General features: G+C 42.3%; 1 protein-coding gene across 8 annotated transcripts in view; it reads right to left on the reverse strand.

Moving 5' to 3' along the window:
- Window positions 1–15,866, reverse strand: part of RHOBTB1 (Rho related BTB domain containing 1) — a 52,403-nt gene extending 36,537 nt beyond the window's left edge. For 3 of the 8 annotated variants that reach the window (XM_080597968.1, XM_080597967.1, XM_080597961.1), the window contains exons 1-2: window positions 15,723–15,866; window positions 11,363–11,461 (exon numbers count right to left, since the gene is read on the reverse strand). The gene's annotated coding sequence lies outside the window, so the exon portion shown is untranslated. The other 5 variants (XM_080597962.1, XM_080597963.1, XM_080597964.1 and 2 more) reach the window with 5 other exon arrangements.
- Between the last annotated feature and the right edge of the window lie 32 nt (window positions 15,867–15,898).

Consider the following 15,898-nt stretch of genomic DNA (forward strand, 5'->3'; position numbering starts at 1 on the left):
TTAAGGTCTACTACCGCGTGCCTTTCTTGGTCCTCAGAGAGGTCCAGCCAGGAGACACCTGATAGCTGCGTGCTGCAAGCCCCCCACAGCAGCCTCCTGCTGTAGTCACAGCAACCCAAAACAGACTCCACAGACACAGCAGGAGAAATGTAGGGGGGAAAAAAAGAGGAAGAAAGATAAACCTTTGCAAACCTTCGGGCTTCTAGGAGATGCCACTCAGAAGCACCAAGCGCCAAGAGGTTTCTGCTTCCCGTAAGCATCATCTATTTTTGCCTCGAGCCTCGTGGCTGGAAGAGGAGGCCGGAGGGCTCAGCTCCAGCGAGGACTCGGTACCGGGGAGGGGAGGCCGCCTCCTCTCCCTCTCCCGAGGGGGAAGGAGCGCACCTGCGGGAGCGCGCAGGGCTCGGCGGCACCCGGCCCGGGAGCACCCGGCGGGGAGCAGCACGATCGCGCCCGGGCGACGCGGGACCTACCCGGGAGAGCGGGATGCCCGGGAGCCGGGGTGCAGGGCCGGGCCAAGGGTGGCAGTCGCCGCCGTGCCCCCTCCCCGCTGCTCCTTACACCGGGGGGGCGCCGGCAGGCGGCGGCTCGCCCTGGCAGGGAGGCAGCATGCCGCCCGCTCGGCTCGGCGCGGCTCGGCTCGGCTCCCCCCGGCCCGCCCCGCGGCGCTGACTCGGGCGGGAGCCGCGCGCCCTGTGACGTGCGCAGCCCGCGGGCTATTTATAGCGCGGCCGCCGCGTTCATTCATGAAAAGCGGGACGCGGCGGGAGGGAGGGAGCGGGACGGGGACAGCGACACGGACGGGGAGCGGCCCCGGCCCGGCCCCGCACCGCCAAGGGGACCGATCTGACCCAGCGGGGGTGACTGGGGGAAAGAAAGCGTGCCCTTACAGCGGGCTGGACTTGTACGTTGCCAGTCTTCCGGCAGTAACACTGCCTTTTCTTCGGAAAACGTTACAAACTTGTTTAAAGAACACCTTGACTGACAGTACCCAACTGCATTTTGGTTATAGTCAACTATATTTTTCAAATACTGTGAAGCCAAACTCACATTAACCAGGTCAGACTGCAACAATCCTCAGTAGAGTACAACTGTGTCATGAAAAATTACAGTTGGCAACTTCACAGGAGGCTATTGGGTGAGGTACTGCAAATATTAAGCATTACTTTCCCAGCTTTGCACAGAATTTGGATGGATGGGGGGAAACAAATCAGAAATTAAAACAACTCTTGTTGTCCATACACTCTCACTCAGGACATCTGCTTGCAAGCAAAGAAGTACCAAATTGATAACGCAGTCAACAGTAACAACAGAAAACGAATTAAATCTCACAACCTACAGGTTTAAGATTAATAGTATGATTACCTTCCATTTTTTTTTAAGTTTCAAGCTCTGCATGAACAACTTTTTCTCTATAAATGAAGTTAAAAACTTTCATTCTATGTAAGAACAATCCCCCTGTGTACTCATTTCTAGGATGTGCAACTTTTGGGGAGCAGTAAGGCTCAGGTTCAGCCTGCATAATTCAGGGACTGGGCAAAACAGGGTGATACAGAAGGTATCCATTTTACTGGGCTGTTTTGGAGTGGCAAATCTTAGTTTCTTATTGGCACCTTTGTTTTACAGTTTAAATATTCACGTTTTGAAGAAAAATCACAGAGCTAGAACCCTATTAAACACACCTAGACTGCAATGACAAAGATTACTCAGGTGTTTAACAAGGGAAAAGAGAAATAGCACTTTGCTTTTGATGAACAAAAAGTCTGAAGTTTCCCTCTTTTTTTCTGTCCCATCAAAGGGTACCCAAAGCCTGAAGGCTTCTGCAGCTGTGGAAGCAGCTGCAGCTACTGTGTAGTTTCCATTTAAATGACCACCTGCAGCAACTTCTACCATTCAGTGCCTTCCCACCACAAATGTGTAACTTCCTATTTAATTCAGACTGCAGCTTTTCCAGCAAAGTATAAAATAAAAACCCAGAACAGCTAGAAGCTCTCTGTCCTGTGTCACATAATCCTATTGAACGGTATTTATATTTTTACAAACATTTTAACAAACAGGACAGCTTTGACCACCAACTTGTCTGAGCAACATACCTTCACAAGTGGCTGGAATGCATCTCTAATAGGGTGTAGAGCAACTGACAGTTTCTAGGCTTTGGTACAAGAAAGGACAGTAATAAACCACAAGTATTCCCCCTGAGTTAGCACAAGCATTAAAAATACATGAGTGTTAAAGCTTTACTCAGTTAGATGTTTAAGTATTCCAGGTAGCCAGCTTGCATTTTTCTTGTTTGGTTGTCTGTTTTCAAGGGTGGCTAATAGCAAGAGGGAGAGGGTGAAAGAAATAAGTTCCATTTTTACCATCCCCGAGGACATGGCATTGGACCATGGCTAGCATTTAACTACAGAGCCTGGTTTTGCCAAGTCCATAGAGCTTTCCAAAACACAATTATGGGCTGCCAAGTGTGTCCCATCGTTGCATCTCTGTTAAGTGTTGTTAACTCCATCACACAACTCAGAGAATAACTGGATAAAAAATAAGAAGAATAAAAAATGTGCATTTGTACACAAAGAATTCTACTTAGAATTATTTTAGTTTTACTAAATCACAAAATGTATTCGGAAGTGCAAACATAAGGGTATATTCCATATGCTCCAACATTTTATTCTTTACTCTGGGGCCAAGTTAACATTTTGGTTTTGAGAACGTATTTCTCAGATGATTAAAAATATCATGAGAGAACATTAGTTGTGCGTAAACCATAACTGAAGTTACAAATAACCTTTCTTCTCCTGGCTCTGGAAAGTTAGTTTAACTTCAGAGGCTCCTCCAACACGCTCTGCTGGCTGAACTCCTTAGGGAGCTTTCTACCATCACAGAACTGCTGAAGCTTAATGCCCTCAGGCCCTGCCATCCTCTGTGCTTCTGAGGGACCAGAGGAAGGCTCAGGAGCAGATATGTTGAAAAAATACCAGTCAAGAATAACAAAAGGTGATGGAAGAGGGGATTAGAAACATTTACTTCAGCTTCTCTGTGAAAACTGTTCAGAAAGAGAAGGAAATGAAATAGCCCATGCTTCTCACCAGCCCATCATAATCTGCTCTGCTGTATCTGCAGAAGCATGATAGTCCAAGCACACAAGTCTGGGGGTGAGTTTTTATAATACTGTGTGTTAACATTCTGAGAAAGTCTGCATCTCAGACTCATCCAGACTTGATGCCATGTGGAAGCAAGGGCTTCTTCCCTGTACTACAGGTCTAGGTAGGGTCTATAAGAGATGTCTGCTTCAGAAAGTTAAAATAAATAAAGAAATAATCTAGCGATGTTGGCATTTGCTCCCCCTGGGAAGTCATGCTTTTAATTCAGGACAACTGATTTCCCCTCCATTTTTGGTAGCAACACCCAAGCACAACTCCAGTTTCCTAAGACAAGTTACACGCAGATGAGCAGACAGCATGGACAGCTATGGGACGGGGTTTGAGCATACACTGAGGAAAGGCAGATCTGACATTGCAGAGGCAACCCAGGACAGCGCAAGGATAAAACTCAATAGCATGGGACAAATGGGAGCTCTCCCCTTAGCTCTGAATGCAGGGGCCCTTTATATCAGAAGAGCTTTTAAGAACATGTTGAGATTAAGAGGCTTTTAGGGGAAATAAGTTTAAATCCATGAGGAATTCAGTAAAGCAAAGTAAGTTAAATTATCCCATATAGGTATGGGCTCTGTGTTGCATCTGGCAGTCTCACAGGAACAGAAGGTGCTCCCTACAATCTATGAAACCTGCTTTCAACAATACAAAAGAACATGAATGAATGATGTACAATCAAAATAAGGAGACATGGTACATCAGTGATGGACTTCACCATCGTCCTATTGTATGTGAGATATGTAGTCTTAGCCAACTGGCAGCAAGTGAATTAAAATATCAGAATTATCAGAATTACCCAGCTCCCATCATTGAAGTCTACTTTTTCCCCACAATTAGGCTTCGAGGCTTTAATTATGTGGGTAGATCAAAATCACTTCTAACTACTTCTGTAATGGATTGGTATATACTCCATTAGATTTTTTTTCCATAAAAAATTCATAAAGAGAATAAATGCATTGGAAAAAAAACATGTAAATGCATATTTTATGCACGTTGAAATAAAATTCAAGTCATTTCTTGTCAATACAATTTTTTTATTAATGGGTTTGCATTCAGAGCTGTATTATTCCCATGCCAAATGCATATGCATTCACAACTGGCTTTCTCTTCAGAACTATTACATATTGTATGCAGTCCTTTAGCAATGTGAGGTTTTTTTTTGTGTTATAAGGACAGAGTTTAGAGTTTGAAACAAGGTGCCTCTACTTAGTGATGTTAACAATTGTTCTCAGCCAACTGTGATACAAAGCAAAACAAATAGGTCAGTTGCATCCCTTTTCATAATATCCCACACAATTCTGTGTCAGTTCTCAGAGATGGAGACGTGATGGATGCAATGGTATCCCCCCATTGTATGCGTTACAGACACTAACAGACCACCATGCTTTTTTTTTTCCTCCAGTTGTTTACTGAATACTAAATACAGTGCAAGACCATCATCCCTTTAGAAGGCAACACTGCATTGGATCTTACTGAGGCATTCTGTGAATGAGATACAGCACCAGTTTGCTGCGTGAATTGTATTTCCAGTCTTTTTCACTAATGGAAGGATATGAAATGCTGAATATATGCACACCTTGTACGTAGTCCCCTTGCTGTGCAGCTCTGAGAGGAGCCTACTTGTTTTCTGAATGGCCCCTTGTCAGGTATCTGAAGACACTAAGTAGATGCCCCCTTATCTACAGATGGAGAAGAGAAGGCTAAACATAGCTCCCTCAGTATCTCTGGGCATATCTTGTGTTTCAGGTCCCTAACTGTATGAGCATTCATTCCACTCTCTTCAGTACTGTGAAACCCCACACTGGACACTACTTCATGTGCAGCCTGACAAGTGCCTGAGTAGAGGGGAATAATCACTTCCATTGACCTCTTCCTAATACAGCGCAGAACATGGATAGTCTTCACTGCTGGAAGGGCACCTGCTGACTCAGGTGTGTCTCAGTTCCGCTGAAAGAGGCTCTGACATGAAACCTTGCAAAACTCTATTACTGCCTTCACTACTGCACTCCTCTTCTGTACTGGCTGTGTAGTCTGGTGTTAGAAGGGAGTGAATTCATTTCACTAGTCCTAGTTTGCAAAGTTAGGTCTACCAGGATACAATTAAGCAACATAAAATTTCAGCTTAATAAGAAGGACAGCAAGAGGAACAGCTGAATGATTATATAAGAGTCTCCCAAGGGAAGAAGTGGAAGAGCTACAGCTCACTGAATTCACAACCCAGAGAGGACAAGGCAGTATTAAGAATTTGTAACACAGCTTAGTTTTCTATTAAATGGGGATTTATTTATTTATTTATTTTAAGATAGAAGGTTTGCAACAGCTTGTAATGGTTATATTCCCTGCTTCTAGATCCTCAGAATTACAACATGGGTAAGAAAGATTTAATCAGCTTATGTATCACTTCCAAACACAAGCTAAATGGGAATAACTGACTAGTAGGAGGATTTCTTCTTGAATATTTATCATTTTGCTGTCTCACAAAGGAAGGAAACTAGAAATGATTGTATCAAAATGTCATAAGACTTTTCCAGCTACCCAGAGCATGCTAGCTTTATCAGCTATTTCCAGTATTTAAGGGGGTTTCCAAGACACAGGAGGCTCATCTTTAAAATCTATGGTTTGCCCTCTGAGAAAACCTGTTGGAGCACTGTATTCTATACCACTCGCTAACCAAAATACATGCTAATGTATCAGTGAAAGCTAAACTAATACATGAAAAATTATTCTCAAATTTTGGCAATTTTGTCCATAACTACTGCCTTCGTTCACCAACTGGGACATACCAGAAACACATTTTCAGCCCAGAATAACTCTTTATTGCCACTTCACAGGAAAATATCCATATATATATGAAAACCTAATCCCAGGTGCACATTCTCACCTTGAAGAAGTGATCTCATGCCTATACTGCATTATCCACTTATCTCACCTGTGGTGCTGATATCTGCATAACTGTTAAAAGTTCTTCTTAACCTTTCTGCCATCCACTCAGATGTTAATGGAAAGGAAAGAATATATTTGGGGAATGAAATGAGAGTCACAGCAAACAGTCAGCTGGGGAAGATTCTGTCTGTCTGACCTTCTGGCTGGTCTCAGTCCCTCCTCTACAAAGATCAGTCAAAATTCACTTCTGAGTACTGAGTTTTAAAGAGACAGGGATATCTGGGAACTACAATAAAAAGTTCTCAATGGCAAACACTGTCTTTGCTTCTCACTCTTGATCTGAGCTATTGAGCTTTAAAACCCATATATAAATGGATCTGCTCTCACTCTTTAAAGCATTATAAATGCTCTGCCTGCCTTTTGAGGCCTGTAAAAGTCACCTATCGTATTCAAAGTCTAGTAGCTTTATATGCAGGAGGATACAAAACTCAGACCAAAATTGAAAAGCTGAAATACTGCTCAATGACTGCATAAATTCTAAAGGATTTCTAAATATAAGTCTCTGCACCTATGTGCAATTGCTGCACCAAGTTGTTTATACGGGCACTTTTAGAGAGATCACGCAGACAGTCTTGAACAAAGCTCCCTCGCTACAGGAACCTGAGGGTGTAGGTTAGAGGTGGTGAGGGGAAGAGAACAAACGTGGATTTTCCCTCCTTTCCCCAGTAGTCAAAGACTGGTATAAGAGGTCTCTGAATCACTACTTGCATACAAGAGCATCCAATAGCCATATTCTGTTCTCTCCAGGGGACCAAAACAAAAGAGCTGGATTAAACAGTAGAATCAAGGGCAGCTTAATCTCACCATCATTCACCTATGATAAACAGCCTTGTTAAATGTGATTTACTCTCGCACCTCTGTCCTATAGGTGGCTATACACTAAAGTAAAAGCCCCCGGTTATGGTTTAAGAGTCTGATAGAAATCCCACTGAAACTGATGGGTTTCTACTGATCCCTATGATGAAGGTTTCTACTGATCCCTATGGGCTTCAATTTAGGTGATAATTCAAGAAGAAAAAGATCTGTAGAATTCCTGTTATATTCTGTACATCCTCTGCTTCTGAAACATACATGATTTTTAAAGAGAGAGCTTTTCCTGGAATGTAAAACCTTGTGTCTCTTACAGCTATTTACACCAGTCCAGTGACATGATTTAGTTACACTAGCACAGATTCCCAAGCAAAGACCTCACTTCAGCAAAACAAACTTAAATTTAATGGGTTAGCTTGGATTATATCAACAGAAGGTTTACTTTGTCCAAACACTGCTCATCTATTTTAGTGGTTTAATTCATTATGTTTAAGCAAATCTAGTTTCCACAGTTTTTGTTTCCCTAATGAGTCAAGGCCTTAGATCATACTCAGAAAGAAGATTACTGGGATTGGTTCTGGTGGACACCTTTCTCCCTTTGAAAGGCTTTATATAAATTCTACCAAAACTGTGTAGCTGAAGGATAATGGTAACTGTGGAAATTGCAGAGGAATGCACATAGTGATCCACTTTTATATCTTGAAGAAAAGCCTTAAAAGCAGCAAATGAAGACAGTTTGCACACTTCACCGCAGGCTGTCTGATGGGCTTTTCCCACATCACTGTTACCAGGAAGAGTTAACAAAAAAATGATTTGATTTTTCTGAAACACTACTGATTAAAAGCCACCACCTGTGAAAGCACATCTTTCTTATACACATTTACAGTTTTTACAGAGAATTTGGAATATACTACCTCCAGAATCTGTCCATCTGTCTATCATTGTTACAGGTTTGAAAAAGATTAGGTAAAAGACAGAACTTAAAGGATTCGAGATACCATGTATGCGGTGTGATTTGAAAAGTATGAAGAAAAAGCCATTATTTTCCACTTAAATCCAAAAACTACAGTTAAAATACTGTATTATTGTAAGAGAAATGTTGACAGTTCTGTAACTATAGAATTACTATTGGGGACCACTGTTGCAAACATACAAAGAAAGGAGGATTAAGAGAACCAGATTCACCCCTGGAGAAATTCTAATGGAACCGGTTACATTGCCTCAAGTAAAGCCTCACCCACAACAATTTCCCTCAGAAGACTGGGAAATGTTGGTAGAAACATTCTTCCTTATTTACTGACTAAGGATCTAACTATACGTCTAAGCATGCATGCCAATGGAAATCATGCATCTGAAAGAGAGCCACATTTAAGGAGTTCAAGTGTTTAGCAACAGCCATAAATCAAGAACTGAAACATGCAGGCGGTCATGAGGTCCACAATATACACACCTGTCTCAGACCTAAATGTCGCTCAGAACAGTTATTGGGACATTTGCCCATTTATGAGCCCAGACACAAACACATTTCATCACTGATAAAGTCGGTGAAAATAAGCAAGTATCATGCCAAGTATGTTTTTATTGCTGTAAAACCTCATCTTGAGAGTGCTAAGCCCTTGTTTCTGAAGTGTGAGACACAGGTAATTCCAGTTGCCAACTGGATGCTCTGGGGTGACAACACTGCTTTTATATTACAACTTGGATTTATTCTGTTGGGTACCTTGTCTAAGCTCCCTGAATTAATAGACATTTCTGACTGCAGCATTTCTTTCCCAGTTTCTCACCTAACAAAGAATTGTTTCCTGATTCTGCATGGATGTTATGAGAATCACTCACTCTCCCTTATTAAAAGTACAGAAATTAGAGATGTGCTTAGTACAGCATTTCAACATGCTGTGAAAAACACTACTAGAGAACATATTTAATTCTAAGGATTAAAAGCTATGAACATAGCACCACTACCCATTCCCACCAACCACAGATACATAGCAGTCCCCCAGTTTTCATACTTTCTAGTCAAAAGCTTGGGAAGGACTAGCTTAAGCAGTTTTAAGATTTAAAATTTCCTATTCTACATTAATTCTGCTGCGGGTTGCTGTTTCACAGGCATACATGCTCCTCTGCTGGTTTTACACAGACCAGAGCTTGTTTCATATCTACCTGAATTGGCAGCTAAATTAAATTGCTGGAGTCTGCATGATTGTGTGCAGTAGTATACACTTACCCATTTTATTCTATTGTCTGTGGAGCATTCTACTGACTATGGAGAAAGTAATATCTGAGAGCAGTGGCTTCTTTAACCACAGAGCTAAATTTACTACTAGTCATCTCATAATTCCTCAAGTGACCTGGAAGCCCATAAGAAAACAGGCTGTGACTGGGATACTAAGGAGCAAGTAACAGCTCTACAAAGACATGCCTTCCGTAGATGTAGCATTTTCTGACTCAAGCACATGACTTTACAATACATAAGTTAACTTCTATACAGACCTGCCTATATGTTCTCTTCAAGAATTTATATCCAGTAACAGAAATTAAATCTGGAAACAGTGAGTTCACAGAGTACGTTTCACAAGAACTATAACCATCTGTAACTTAATTAAATGAGTTATGAGAGTTACGCAGAAATCCATTGAGAGACAAAAAATCAGGCTGGAAGCGTGACTTGCCACTAGGAATGAGGGTGAAGAGAGATACTGGGAATTCTTAGATGTGCCATTTTGTGTTATTACATATTTCCATGACGATGAAATCACTCATGGTATATTAAAAAATTCATAGCATCAAAACTTGCATACATGTAATATTATACACTGGCTTTCAGGAACTGCACTATAAAATGATTCTATTTTTGTTCCTCAAGTATATGTTTGTCTTTGATAGTGCACTGGAAGGGGCTCATTAAATTACTAATGTAACTATTAAGGCTATCAAATTACCAATTTTGAGGGATCGATTCAAAGCGCATTAAGATAAGCAGAAATCCAAAGGAAACAACCACATCTCTTCCCTTCAATGACCCTCCTTTCAGGCTTTGAATGATGAAACCTCTCTCTGCTGACAGTATTAAACCCTTCTTTGGATGACCCTCTCTGCCCAAAACACTGAAGTAGTTATTCCAAGGGCTCATAAAATGTTCTGTTTAGTGGTACACAATGGGGGACGAGGGGGTGGTGAGGAGGAGGACGGGGTTTGTGTTTATTTTGAGAGCCCGGGGGGAGAGACTGCTCCCTAAGCTTCCTGACAAGATGCTTATTTTTATTCACATTGTCACTATGTTTTCCCATGAACAAATATACTTCAGAGGAAATGTTTCAATAAAATGTATTGGGATAAAAAACATGTTTACTTCCTCTCCATTTATTATGAGAAAGCAATTTGGTTACATGAGAAAGTAAGTAAATTGATTCCCTAGAGAAGTCTGGGAAGGGGGTCATTTGTGCAGGGAACCCATTCTTGAAAATATTGGCAACATGTCACTGTGCTAGATGACCTGTAGAGGCTTCATTTGTGATTACAAGCGAATACATCAGAGATTTACTGTTTCCTTTGTTCAGAGAAAAACCCTATCCTTTTACAATCCTGTCTTAATTAGAATATTTTCCCTTTGACAAGTTTTAGTAGCATGTTACATTCCTATCTGCATTATTATAATGTACATTTAATATATATGGCAAGATACAAATCCATTTTCCTTATTGTTTCTGAACATAAATAGTTATTTTCACCAACTGGCCTTTTTAGTCCAAATTTCATTGACTACTGGAAAATTTGAGCAGGGGGCTGGACTACATGGCCTCTTGAGATTCCTTACAGCCTGAATTTCCCTATGATTCTCAATTCAGGAGATGTGTTTGGTTTTTACTAATTCTTACATATGAAACAGCAGTTTCCTAACAGTACTGGCTCAGTACAGAAGTAGCTTTTGGCAAGTCCCATACTAGCCTTATTAATATGCACCTGTAATTCAGGCTAGCAACAGCCCCACCTTTGCTTAGACTGCACAGAGCAGAAAAAAAGAGGGATGCAAAAAAAAACTGTGGTACAAACTCTTCACTTTAGGAAGTCACTCATTTCCTCTGTCTGCAGTTACCCTGGGTAAATATTCACTCTTGAGAATTAGACTTAAGAGCTTCTATTTCTTTGATGCTTTGAAAAAAAGCTCAATATTGGGTCAAAAGCTACTATGTGTAGAAGCCAACAATTACACTAGAATATACACCTTTATACATTTGTTTTTATCTACTAGAACGTCACAACAAAGTTGAGTAATCCTGTAACCAAAAGAATTAATTCTAAGACTTTTCAATTAAGACTTTCAATGCAAAGTTCTCTAAGTCACAGATGCTATAACTTTAAAATACACGAACAAAAGCAGCTGGACAGAACAGCAGTGGTGACAGCAACACTAAACAAAGTCAGTCAGTTTTTTTCTTTAATTTCTCCCTGGCATTACTTACCTCACAGGAGAAAATAACGTTCATATCCATTTTTAATGGCTTGATCAAGAGCAGAATTCCATTAAAGATATTTCATATCTTTCTATTACTGTGGCTCTCCTGAAGGGAAAAGTAGAGAAAAAAAAGACAATAAACCATACTATTTTCAACCTAAAAATCATAACACATGCAAAACTAAAGACAGCTCTCATGACCTATTTTATATTATAGAACAGGCTTGCTTGGTCAACAGAACAGTCTTTCAAAGTTCCAAACACAGGTAGACTGAATATCTGCACTAAAACACCAACTTTTCACTCCAATGCATTGAAGAGGTCATGGGTACAGACAAGATTTTGAGCATAAATGGAAATTGATACACCTCTGTCAAATAAAGCTGGGTCTTGAATAGTTTTCCTCTAGATGTAGATACAAAAAGCACCCTATGCATGAGAACCAAACATTGCTGTATCAGTCAACTAGTTCTTCATAGGTTAACTAACAGCCTCTGGGGAGGGTTTTTTAGCCCACCTTCAAGGGGGTGACAAGACTGTCTAAAATATGAAGTAACAGCCTGATGATGTTGGGATTACTGTGTTGCATCCACCTTTAGTCCCAGGTGAAATTAATTATAGAAGTGTTATGCTGGGATTGGTAGTTGTCTGCATTGTTGTGGTATGGTTCTCATCCAGAAGCAATGCTGTGGTTTTACCAGGAACCTAACGTGGGTGCAACATTGATTTCACCCCTGATGCTTCCCTAAAAGCAAAGCTCAAAGAGCCAAGTAGCTTCAAAGGCTTCACACTAGCTTGAAAAGCAGAAGTAACATGCAGATTCTTCAGCTGAAAAGACTAGTGGCCTGCTTAGCTTTTCTAGGCATTTCTCTCTCTTCTAAGTAAGATTTCAGAGTGGAATTTAGGACTGAAGTTAGTTTCCCACAGAAATTCCTGCCTTCTGTAGATATCCTGCACGAGACAACAGTGGGAGCGTAAAAGGAAAATGAGGTAACACCTGATTCCACCTTGTGGAACAGGCAATCCACTGGCACGAGAGACAGGGACACAATCCTTATAGCCTCCAGAAGTAATTCTACTGCCCTAGAAGCAGCATCTTTGCCAGTCAGCCATAAGCATTTTAGTTGCAAAGAATGTGTCTTCCTCAGCTGCTACTGCACGCAGCTACGGCTGTTAAGAACCTTCTCACCATGTTTTCTGCTCTCTTCACCCTGGCTTTCACTAGGACAGGCCTGCACAGCCTACACATGTAGCTCCCTTTATCAACCCTGGCAACCACAGCCTCATCCCACAATGAAACAAAATCCCAAGTAATGAATGAAATAGCAGCATTAGCACACACGGGATGCTCAACTGCTTAAATACCTATTTGTGTGACATTGTACTATTCATAACTGTTCATTCGTTTCCTCAGTACTGATGCCAGATTCAAAGTTATTTGCAGCTTCTGTCAGCACATCCCTTTTAAAAAAGGATCTGACTTATCTGATCACAAACTCAGAGCTTTGTGTTTTTATTTCACTGAGATCTCGTGCTTTCTAACCAGTTTTTCCTCTGCTTTGCCCTCATTAAAATCTACAGACACTGACTCCACAGATATATTAAGATCCTTCTCACTTTTAAGCAGACATGCAAAGCCCTTCCACAGCTCATTCATAATTCTTTTTCAGAAATCATTAATTATTTACATCGCTGTCCTGTTAAAGGCCACATTGAGACTCTCACACTTGCTGAGAGATTTTTTATTTTGTTATGCTATAAGGTCAGACCAGTTGTTTAAAGCGTATAAACAGATAGAAATGTAGTTAAATCTGATTTTCATCATTACTAAAGCATAAGCCTAAAAGTTCCATTTAATTAAAATAAGAAAGATTCTGTCTTCTGTCCCCCTGCCCCTCGATCTTACTTCCACTCGCTGGTTTTAAAGGTAGTTGGGACCATAAAAAAAAAGAAAGGTTCTAATCTTAATTAGCACTGTACTTCCTAATTACAACTCTAACTCAGTGAAGATCTTCACTACCATTGTAGTAGGGGCAGATCTTCTGGTCTTCTGAGTACATATCATCATCACAGAAAGAGAGCAGGTAAACCATGCGTGCAACCTCCTTATTTGAGTCTTAAGGAGCTCCTGGCTGAAGAGACCTGGCCTGAAGCTGCAGAAAGCAACAGTTCTGGCTGTGGCAGCGCAGCTCTTTCCCTCTCCCAGAGGCAGGAAACAGGCTGCCACCTGAACCAGTGCTCACACAACGCAGTGCTGTGAGCCCACTATGGTGCTGTCTGCAGGACACACAGTAAGGACATCATAAATTGAGGGAAACTAAAGCCAGCTGGAGCAAAGAGTAATTCAGTGGGGGATGCACTTCTATTCTCCAGGTGGGGAACTTTCTTTACGTGTTGGGAAGCAGAGGAGCAGGTGGTTGTTGAAGAGGCTGGCAGGTGACATGACTGCAGCACAAGGAAGGCCCAGGAGGAACACAGACAACACCACACAGAACACCGGGCTCTCTGGATGGCGCCTCGGGACCAGCACACGGTCATGGGCGACCTTGCCTAGGAGCCTCTTCTGCTGCAGACAAATCAACCCCCTAATGCAGTGACACCAGAGAAAACTCAAGGAAAATTCAGCCCAATTTTCTCTTCAAACCCACCCCAGCCTCACCTTCGGGTTATTTGGTAGCCTATGGTGATACAATCTTTTCTCTCCCCCCATTTTTATTTACTTTTGAAAAGATTATTACCAAACTAACAATATTGCAGAACTTTATCCTCTCAAATTACATAACAGCTTCTTTCTACCAGCCTATCACCTTCACCTATTTGTTTCATGTTTCTATAACATCACAGTTTTTCAGTATATCTGCCCAAAATTTCTTCACCAAGCTTCAATGTATTACGCAGAAGAAAAATAACTGGTTATAAATATGTTTCCTGCTTTAATACAGTCTCACTTCAACCTTTTCCCCTTAAAATTTCAAATACTGAAAAAAGTTTACATAAAACAAAGTGCAGAACGTGAGTTCACTGTTACAATCTTCGCTATGACACACCTCACTTACTGTACATTACATGGTTGAACAGACACTAGAAATCTAACTTCCCATTGATATCTAAGCCAATGTTTCCTCCAAACACATTTTCAAACCTTTAATGGTCCAGAACCCTGGTAAATGTTAGCGTTTCACCTTTCCTACGTCAGTTTCAACAAATGTGTCTTTACCTGAGGTCTCCCTTGGAGATGAAGGATTTTTTTCCTGTATTGATTACCTAGAGAAAAGGAACTGATCACACGTACATACTTTTATTCAATTTGACAATCAGGTTCTAGAAGAAGATGGGGTACCATGATTACCATTAACATGCTACAGTAGGAGCACTCACAGTGACTCAGTTAAACCGCTGCTCAACAATATGTTAAGTCCCATGCTCCCCAGTTCTGGAAAAGTTTTGCCCTTTTCTCATTCCTCTTTTCTGAGAGCTACAAAAGAGTTGGGCAGGGCAGAGCCCACTGTTGCTCCCCCAGAGGTCCCCAGCAACTGTCAGGAACAGAAGGGGCTCTCTGCCTTCATCATCCTGCTGGTCTTTTTTGGAGACACGTCCTTCTGCACAACCAGCTCCTCTTACATCTGGTTCTCTACATGCACTTGTGCTCAGTGCCCGCTGCAAATTTCATTTGTGTAATGCAGAGATCCATTAATAATTTAAGATTAAAAAGGAACCCAGGGGCAGGAACATTCAATTTTTGCTCATGCGATAGATGCTACTCCGCTAGTACGTCAACTCAAGTTATCTTTGTGCATGCTACGTTAATTCAGTAAATTCCTTTTCAAACAAAGTCCATTCAGAAACTGCCTGGAGAATCTACACAAGAAAAAAAACTTAATTTTTTAAGGTGAACGTGCCAGATTAACACAGAAAGAGAAACACGAAGAGATTTTAATTTAGCCCATCAAGTTTTCAAAACGACGGGGGCAAACAGGGTAAATCGGATAAGGAAGCCCTCTTCACGAACAAATCAAAGTCATACCAGACGTACCGTTAAACGTCCCAGTGCAGTACCTACACCGCGCTCACCCGGAGAAATAAACAAAATGAACAAAACACTTTAAAAGGAATCGAAGAGCGCGGCAGCGGCACCCGAAGGAGCCGTCAGCGCCCTGAGCCCGGCCGCAGCCAGGCGGGGACTGAGGCCGGGCAGGTGCCGGCTCCCCGGGCTCCTCTCCTCAGCCGCCCGAACGGAGCGGAGCGGAGCGCAGCGTAGCCGCCCCGGGCTCCCCCGGCTCCCTCCCGGCGCTCGGCAGGGGGCCGAGCAGCTCCGCACCGCGGCGCCTCCCTCCCCGCCTGCCCCGGGCCCCGCTACCTCCTCTCACCTCAGCGCCAGCCGCCGCCGCCGCCGCCGCCGCCTTCTCCTCAGCGGCCCGGCCCCGCCAAGCGGCCCCTGGGCGGGCAGCGCCGTCACGTGAACGCGCTCGAGCACGCGGGGCCGTTAGGGCCGTTAGGGGCCGTTGCGGCCGTTGCGGGGGGGCGGCGCGCGACGGCGCTTCCA

This window comes from Anser brachyrhynchus (genome assembly GCF_964034855.1).
Source record: "Anser brachyrhynchus genome assembly, chromosome: 6".
Lineage (NCBI taxonomy): Eukaryota > Metazoa > Chordata > Aves > Anseriformes > Anatidae > Anser > Anser brachyrhynchus.